General features: G+C 40.5%; 1 long non-coding RNA gene across 2 annotated transcripts in view; it reads right to left on the reverse strand.

Annotated features, from left to right (window-relative positions):
• The window catches only part of LOC122217148, a 32,094-nt gene extending 23,464 nt beyond the window's left edge, over positions 1 to 8,630 (reverse strand). The window contains exon 1 of one of the 2 annotated variants that reach the window (XR_006201315.1): positions 8,554 to 8,630. This is a non-coding gene — a long non-coding RNA (uncharacterized LOC122217148). Of the gene's footprint in view, positions 1 to 8,547 lie in introns of both variants that reach the window. The other variant, XR_006201316.1, reaches the window with a different exon arrangement.
• Positions 8,631 to 8,940: the final 310 nt, after the last annotated feature.

Consider the following 8,940-nt stretch of genomic DNA (forward strand, 5'->3'; position numbering starts at 1 on the left):
TAAGTAACTTGCCCAAGATCACACAGTTAGTGATCTGAGCTGGGATTTGAAACCAGGAAATTTGATTCCAGCTTGCATGAAATTAAACAGACCTTTCCATACATCCCCTCAAGTTGCAAGTTCCATTTTTCCATTTTGTGATTTTACCTCTTCCCCCACCCCAGCCTTCTTTTCCCCTTTGTGTTCTTTACTGTTAACTTTACAACTAAATAAAAATGGCTGAAAGGTACAATACACAGCACCATCAGTACTGACCCTAAACGCAGATTCAACTCTTACATTTCAGATCAGACCAGATAGACCTAGCTTGGAACATCTTGGTCCTGAACAGAATCCATCCCTGTGGTGAAGGGTGAGGTCCTTCTGGTGGAAGTCTATGCTCCAGGACCAACTCTGCCTTGGGCCCACAGCCCAGGTGACCTTGGGCAAGTTTCCAAGTTCTCTACCTATTTAAAACATGAAGATAATAATCCTGCCCTGCATTTTTCCTGGACTAGTTTCTGTGAAGACTGCCTAAGGCCACTGTAAATGAGAGCACTATGAATATCCTGTTGTATTCTCTGCCAGCATGATGAGATAGTGTTGGGATCCAATGACTCTTATTTAGGCAATGGAGGTGGATTGCTGTTATTCACTTATCTTCTGGGTCTAATCAAAAGGAGCAAGAAAGAAAGCTTCCTTCCCAAAAAAGAGAGAAAGAAAAGAGAGAGAATGAGAGACAAAAGAGAAAGAGAAAGGCAGCAGAGAGATGGGACACAGGCAATGAGACAGGGAGGGAGAAACATAGACTGAGACAGAATCAAAGACAAAGAGACAGAGAGAGGAGTCAGACAGAGGACCCAAAGCTAAGACAAGGTTTCACTGTCTATTTCTTAGATGTAATAAGTAATTGCCTCCAAGACTGGGCACAAATCTAACTTTAATAACTTAAATTCTTTCTTCCCCCTACTGTTTGACCTTGAACTTCCTCCTCTTTAGCTGTCCCTCCACTACCACACAGTACTCAACCCACATCAACCAATCACTTAAGCATGTAACAGGTAGGAGTAGGGTACTGTCTAGAAAAGCTAAAATGTCAGGGGCACCTGGGTGGCTCAGTCAGTTAAGCGTCAGACTCTTGGTTTCGGCTCAGGTCATGATCTCACAGTTCATGAGTACTGACAGTGCAGGGCTTGCTTGGGATTGTCTCTCTCTCTCCCTTTCTCTCTGCCCCTCCCCTGCTCATGCATGTGCATGCTCTCTCTTTCTCTCTCTCAAAATAAATAAACTTGAAAGAAAGAAAGAAAGAAAGAAAGAAAGAAAGAAAGCAAGCAAGCAAGCCAAGCCATATTGTCACATGAAGAAGCATTTCAGTTGCACCTGGTTTATGACTTGGCATTTTCCCACCTGAGTCTCCTGAAGCATTCCCTGCTCTGCATCTCACCCTCACTGCTCTTATCAGCCTCTGGGCAAAGATGCATTGGCCATCTTGGGGCTCACTGAATGAGGCTGGACTGCACCAGGTAAATTGGGCACAAGAGCCCAAATTCTGCCCAGTGTTCACATGAAGACTACCAACCTGCTACAGGCCCAAGAATGATAAGCCTACTTCTGTAGAATGACAGTACTGTTCCCTTCTACTCTAAGGGTAAAAAGTAAGACCCACGTTTGTGGTGAGAACATAAGCCCTTAAGCCCAAGTCCTAATAGCCTGATGACGACTCTTCCAGAGATCTAGCTCGTGGCTATTGTATAGATCATCTCAAAGACTGCTCATTTAGGGCACTCTTTCCATGGTCTTTACTGACACCCTTCCTACTTTCTAGATAGAAGTGAACAGTTACATGCCTTATATTTGTCTCTTGCATCAGTTTCCCTTTCACACACATCTGATCCTCACAGCCTCCTGAAGTGATGATAAAGATAAGAAAGGTGAGTCTCAAAGGAGTATGTAGGCTGCTAATTAATACTCATGGAGCATCTCCTATATGCCAGGTACTGTCTGTGGCCACTACACAAGCTACCTCATGGAAACTTCTGATCCTAGCAGCAAAGAAGTTATTACTTGCCCCTACTTTAGAGATGTGGAAACTAAGACTCAACAGGTTGAATGGCTCAAGTACAGTCATGTAGCATTCAGAGAGCTGCGGCTAGGACCAACACCTTTGACTCCACATTTAGGCACAACAGTAGATCTCCCTACATTCACCCAAGATTTCAGAGGTAGATTTATTTTTGAAGGGAAAAAAATTTCATAGTGGGTAGATCAGGTTTGTCCTGGCCAATACCAGCTTGAAAAACAAAGTTCTGGAGCCCTCCATTTGTATACTATGAACAATTCTTTGACTTGCCACTTCCCCTCTCTGTGCACTCAATAAAATGGAAGTGCTGGCTACTTAAGAGGTTTCTAAGAAATCCAAAATCTTACTTGTAGTAGTACCCTTACTACAAGTGTCTTGAACAATGAAAATTGCTTTCCTAAGTGAAACTAGACTCGAGTGGTTTGTTCTGCCCTGTTATAGTCATCCAGTCAGTAGAAGTGTTTGTGTGATTTTTTTCAAAGTTCTGAAAACAACCTGAGGAGATAATAAAATACCATCCTCTTTATTGAAGTCTGAGATTCCCTAAAGCTGAAGACTGCAAATTGTGGTGTTTGATTGCCCTAAATGAAAATGTTGGAAGATAAAGAATCCCCTTGGCTCTAACCTTCAAGGAGCAAACCATGCCCAGAGGCAAGGAAACACAGCCAGTATAATACATTCTCCCTTTGCTAAATTCTACATTCTGCAAAAATTCTCTCTCCTACCCAACTACATTAGTTCAGAAGGCAATCAATACAAAAATGCCAGGCTCATCCTAAGAGATCCCAACTGCAAAACAAAAACTCTAAGCAGCTCAGTACCAAAACTTAAATGGTTAACCCCTTATTCTCTGTGTGGCACCCTCTTGGAGATACTCACGCATCTTGGTTTTCAAGGTGAAAGCTTTTCCTAATGAACCGTGAATTATGTTGTTACAGTCTGATGTAAGGCAAGGCCTTTGTAACCAATTGAAGGACAGTCCAATCAGAGACCCTTTGTTTCAGGAACCTTCAGAAAGGATTGGTTTAGGTTTATAGCACCCTCTGATAAGACCATCACATCTCTAGGACAACTACATACAACAATGCCTCTACATGTCCTCTTCCTCCTTTTAACTGATTCACGGTTTATGTCTCAGGTTGATATAAGAAAATGCTCCATACTTTCTGAGAGAACACTGAAGGAAAACCACTGTGTTACAATCATAATAAATCGAATGCCTCATTAGTCCCACTCCCTTTGTTGTTACTGCTGTAGGATGTCCTGAGAAAAAAAGGTGAGAAAAGACTGCTTTAACATGACTCTACTTAATGTAGAGAACAAATTTGAGAAATAAGTCATAGTGGGCAGGGAGGGCCTGAAAGGACTTTATTTAGAAAAATGAAAGTATGTATTAAGAGAATATGTGTATTATATCTTACATTTAACAGAATGTAGGTTGTAAATATCTTTAAATATTAAATCATGATGTGGAGGAGTTTTTTCATTTATGTTCCCCCCAAAAGAACTAAATGACAACCCAATTTAAGACTGATAAATTCCCATTTGACTTCTACAGAATGATCGTAAAGAGGGTGGTTATTTTTGCAAAAAATATGCAAAGGTTCCTTCAGTTTTCTCATGGGTCTCTATTTTCCTTTGATATTCATATCAGTTTCTTTTGAGGCATTCTTCTAGTTATTACAGCTATGTAACAGATTACTCCCAAAATTTAGTGGCTTAAAATAACAACACCTACCTTAATACATTCTCCCTCTGCTAAATACCATATTCTGTGAAAATGCTCTCTTCTCTACCTAGCTACTACATTAGTGCAGAAGCAGCTCAGTAACGAAACTTAAATGGTGGACTCCTTAATAAGCAATCTGAGCAGGGCACAATGGGGACAGCTTGTCACTGCTCCACTTGTCATCTGCTGGAGCAAAGACTGGGGGCTAGGATCATCTGCCAGCCTGCCATTCATATGTTTGGCACCTGGGCTGGGAAGACTCAGCTGGAAGCCAAAACAGCACAGACTCCTCAGGCTTCTTTCTCTCTCTCTCTCCCTGGTCTCAACACATGGTCTATCCAACATAGTGGCTTCAGGTGACTGCATTTTACACATGGCACCTCAGGGCCCCTGAGAGAGAAGGCTGAAGCCACATCACTTTTTACAACCTAAGCTGGAAAGTCACACAGTATCACTGTTCTGCCATGTTCTATTCCTTTGAAGTAAATCTCTAAAGCCACTCTATTTCAAGAGAAGAGGCATAAAGATCTACCTTTTATGGGAGAAGTATCAAAGAATTTGTGGACATGTTTTAAAATTACCAAAAGTGTCTATCATGTCATCTTCTTTGTTGATTTTCTCTTCTGATTTTTGACTGATTCAACTCTGCCAGATCCATTTGTCATTGGTTCTGTGTAAATTTGGTGTCAGGTCCATGAGGGCTAGGATTTTCATCTGTCTTATTCAGGCCTAGTCTCCAATACCTACCTGGTACTGCTACAGGGAAGGTGCCCAATAAATATTTGTTGAATTAATGACTGATTCAGCAGTTCTCCAATATTAATTTAGTCACCTTCAAGAAATCCCAAATCCTTTATATGATTTGCAATTTTACTCTGCAACTAGTTTTCCTTGTCATTTTATTGTATTGTATTGTCTGAAGTTAACAACATGAGGCAATCAGCAAGAGACCAGTTTTTTAAAATGTTGATAAGATGAGCAGAGATAAAAGCTAATCCTTCCCAAAGATATTGAAATGGGGGATTAATACTGTAAGTGGTCATTTCATTTTGGGAGGAGCATAAGGAGCTCTGTTACCCACATGAAAGCTCATAAGTACAAGAGCCCAGATAATGAAGACTTAAATAATAAGGACTCCTAGAATACCTTTGAGTAAGTCAAAATGTCTCCTCACTTTCCAATTGCAAAAAGGCATTACCTCCCAAGTTTTAGCTTGTTGATGATTTTAGGACTTAGAATTTTAGATCAGGGTCAAAGATATAGATGGGCAGATATTTACAACCTATAATAACAAAGTTAAAATTAATAATAATCAGTATCACATTTCTTGATTTCAAACTATATTCCAAAGCTATAGTAATCGTAACAGGATGGTGTTGGCATAAAAACAGACACACAGATCAATGGAACAGAAAACAGCCCAAAAATAAACTCACACATATATGGCCAATTAATTTACAATAAAGGAGCCAAGAATATATAATGGGAAAGGACAATGTCTTCATCAAATGGTATTGGGAAAACTGGACAGCCACATGCAATAGAATACAACTGGACCACTATTTCACACTATACACAAAAATCAACTCAAAGTGGCTTAAAGACTGGAATGTAAGACTTGAAACGATAAAACTCCTACAAGAAAACATAGACAGTAAGCCCCTTGAAATCAGTCTTAGTGATGATTTTTTTGGATCTGATAGCAAAAGTAATGGCAACAAACACAAAAATAAACTGGTAGGACTACATCAAACTAAAAAGCTTCTGCACAGCAAAGAAAACCATCAACAAAATGAAAAGGCAACCTACCAAATGAGAGAAAATATTCACATATCATATATCTAATAATGGGTTAGTACCCAAAATATATAAAGAATTCATACAACTCAATATCAAAAAAAAAATCTGATTTTAAAAAATGGCCAGAGCATCTGAATAGATATTTTCCAAAGTCATACAGATAGCACGCACATGAAAAGATGCTCAATATCACTAATCATGGGGGAGATGCAAATCAAAACCATAATGAGATATCACTTCCTACCAGTCAGAATGCCTATTATCAAAAAGACAAGAAATAACAAGTGTTGGTAAGGATGAGGAGAAAAGGGAACCTTTGTGCACTGTTGGTAGGAATGTAAATTTATGCAGCCACTATGGAAAGCAGTATGAAGGTTCCTCAAAAAATTACAAATAGAACTACCACATGATCCAGCAATTCCACTTCTCAGTATTTATCCAAAGAAAACGAAAACACAAACTCATAAAGATCCCCCACATCCACTGCAGCATTATTTACCATAGCCAAGACATGGAAACAATCTAAATGTCTATCTACGGATGAATAAATGAAGAATATGGTGTGTGTGTGTGTGTGTGTGTGGTATATATACTATATTTTATATATATATATATATATATATATATATATATATATATAATACACATACACATATATATATAATACACATACACATGGAATACTATTCAGCCATTAAAAAGAATGAAATCTTGCCATTTGAGACAACATGGATAGACTTGGAGGGTATTATGCTAAGCAAAATAAGTCAAACAGAAAAAGGGATGATCTCACTTATATGTGGAACCGAGTTCATGAATACAGAGAATAGATTATGATTGCCTGGAGTGGGGTGAGGGGAATAAGTGGGAGAGGGTTAAAAAGTACAAATTTCCAGTTATAAAATGAGTGGCCATGGGAATAGTAATATACAGCATGGTGACTATAGTTAATAATACTAAACTGCATATTTGAAATATGGATCTGAAATGAAATATGGATAGTGGATCCTGAAAATTCTCATTGTAAGAAAAAAAAATTTGTAACTATGCATGACAATGGATGTTAACTGTACTTACTTTGGTGATCATTTTGTAATATATACAGTTATTACATTGTATATGTAAAACTAACATTATGTCACTTATACCTCAACAAAAAAAAGGCTTAAAAGTAATAAAAAATACTGATGTTTAAAATAGCTATCATTTACCATGTATCAGGAATTGTGCTTTCTACATATTATCTCATGTAATCTTTACAGCAAACCTTTGAAATTGGTGTTATTACTTCCATTCTTGCAATGCTCAAATAAATTACAGACTTTTCTCTGGTAATGTGATGGAAACAGGACCAAACTCCAGACTAACAGCAGAGCCCATGCTGTTAACAGCCATGCCTTCTCACCTCCCATTACTGCAGTGCAGAATGATTACATTAGGCCTGGCTATGAAACTAGTCATACTGGGACAGGGAACCCTAGTAAGGATCTGTCCCAGGCTTCAGCAAAGGACATTAAATTACAAGAAGGACCAGAATGACCCAGTTATAACCCAGGTCCATAAACAGCTTTGTATAGAAGCTGCCACACATATCCTTCTCTCTGCTGTTTCTGTACACTCTCTGAATAACTCTAAATCAAAACTCTCTCTTCTCAATTAAGTAGAGCACATTTTTTCCCTGATGATTAAGTCATTGCTGCCACCTTATCTTAAGATTACACAGAATAAGGGTTTGACCCATTTTTAAGTAGTATGTTCAGAACACCAGATTTTTTAAGTGAACTAGAAATTAGAGATAGCAAGGACCTTTGTCCTTAAAACTGATCTATAAAGACTCAAAATAGTTTACAGACGACATAAAATTCACTGTCACAACAAAGCCAGCATTATTCTCTCCATTTTGCTTATGGAGAAACTGAAATAAGAAAATTAGAGCCTGACTTTGACACTGTACAGAAGTGCTTCTGTTCACCCTATTACAGAAGCTGGCTGGGAGGACACTGGCAGGGAGGGAGACTAGAAGTAGTCTACACCAGTTTTCAAACGACTTCATCAACATAGCTCAATATCCTGGAAATAAGAGGGTGGCTAGATGAGCAAGACTCTCTTCAACTAGAAGAGCCCAGCTCTGCATAGAATTTATCTGCTTTATAGATTAGGATTTTGTGAAAGATTTTCTTTTAACAAAGGCATCAACTTCTAAACGGATAAAACCACTGACCTGGAGAAATTTAAACTATACCACCTAAAGGAGATATTTAAAATATACCACCTTTAACAAGTAAACATTTAGTAATACCCAATGGTAATTCAAAAGTCCAAAAATGACAAACCCTGAGTTTATCGGAGCTCGGTACTGTGCTCAACACCTTATAGGCATTAACAGTTCATCATGGTAAACTATCACCTTACTGACAAAGAAATTGAAGCTTCGAAAAGTTAATCAACTTGCCCAGGATCATCAGCCAGCAACTGGTGGAACCAGGATAAAGCCAAGCAGTTTAACAGAGAATCTGAGCACGGGCTCCTGTGGTGCCAATCTGAAATCTGCCAGGGTACCAGGCCGCAGCAACCAAAACACACCACTCCATCACCCTAGGGGCCCGTTATCCCTCCTGGCAGGGCCTGGCAGCAGCCAGGGGCCCAGAAGTTGCCCCTGGGGCCTTTCCACAAAGCACAGCCTCAGAACATTGCTCTGACTCAGCCCAGTGCCAGGACTCTGCAGTAGAGCAGCTGGCTCTTCGCCCAAGCCCCTTGATTAGGGAAATGTTCCCTTGCAAACACCATGGGGGATGCTCCCAAGCCTCGTCTAGGTGGGTAAAATGCGAGGTGTCCCAGGAAGGGAAGCAGGACATGGCTGAAGCCTTTGGGGCGTTCACCTCGTGGCTAAAACTAGGTGCGGAAACGGGCAGAAGGCCGAGTCCAGATACTGAGGCAGAAATTGGTTGGGTTACGATACCATTACCGTCGGGGTAGTCTAGGAGGTCGAGAGCAAGCAGTCCCAGGACACTACCGCCTACTCTCCCCAGAGGCAGGTCGATCTCGCGAGATCTCAGGAGTTGTGCGGGGCTATCTGTGCGTCCTGGGATGAGAAACACCCAGTTGCCAGAGGCCACTTCCTCTAGATGAATTGGCGTGGGTTCTGGTTCAAGCCACTTTTCAGGTAAATCCCAGTCCTGACGGACACCTCCCCACTCGGCCGCGCACCTCGCACCTCTGTCGAAGTCAGTGCTGCCAGGGTTCACCACAGGGACTCGTTTAGGTTTGGGCATTGTGCTCTGGCCCACCGGAAGAGCAGGGGCGGGACCCCCTGAGGCGCCGTGGGGCAATGAACTGCGCAAGTGCAGTCCTA

This window comes from Panthera leo, chromosome B1, assembly GCF_018350215.1.
Source record: "Panthera leo isolate Ple1 chromosome B1, P.leo_Ple1_pat1.1, whole genome shotgun sequence".
Taxonomy (NCBI): Eukaryota; Metazoa; Chordata; class Mammalia; order Carnivora; family Felidae; genus Panthera; species Panthera leo.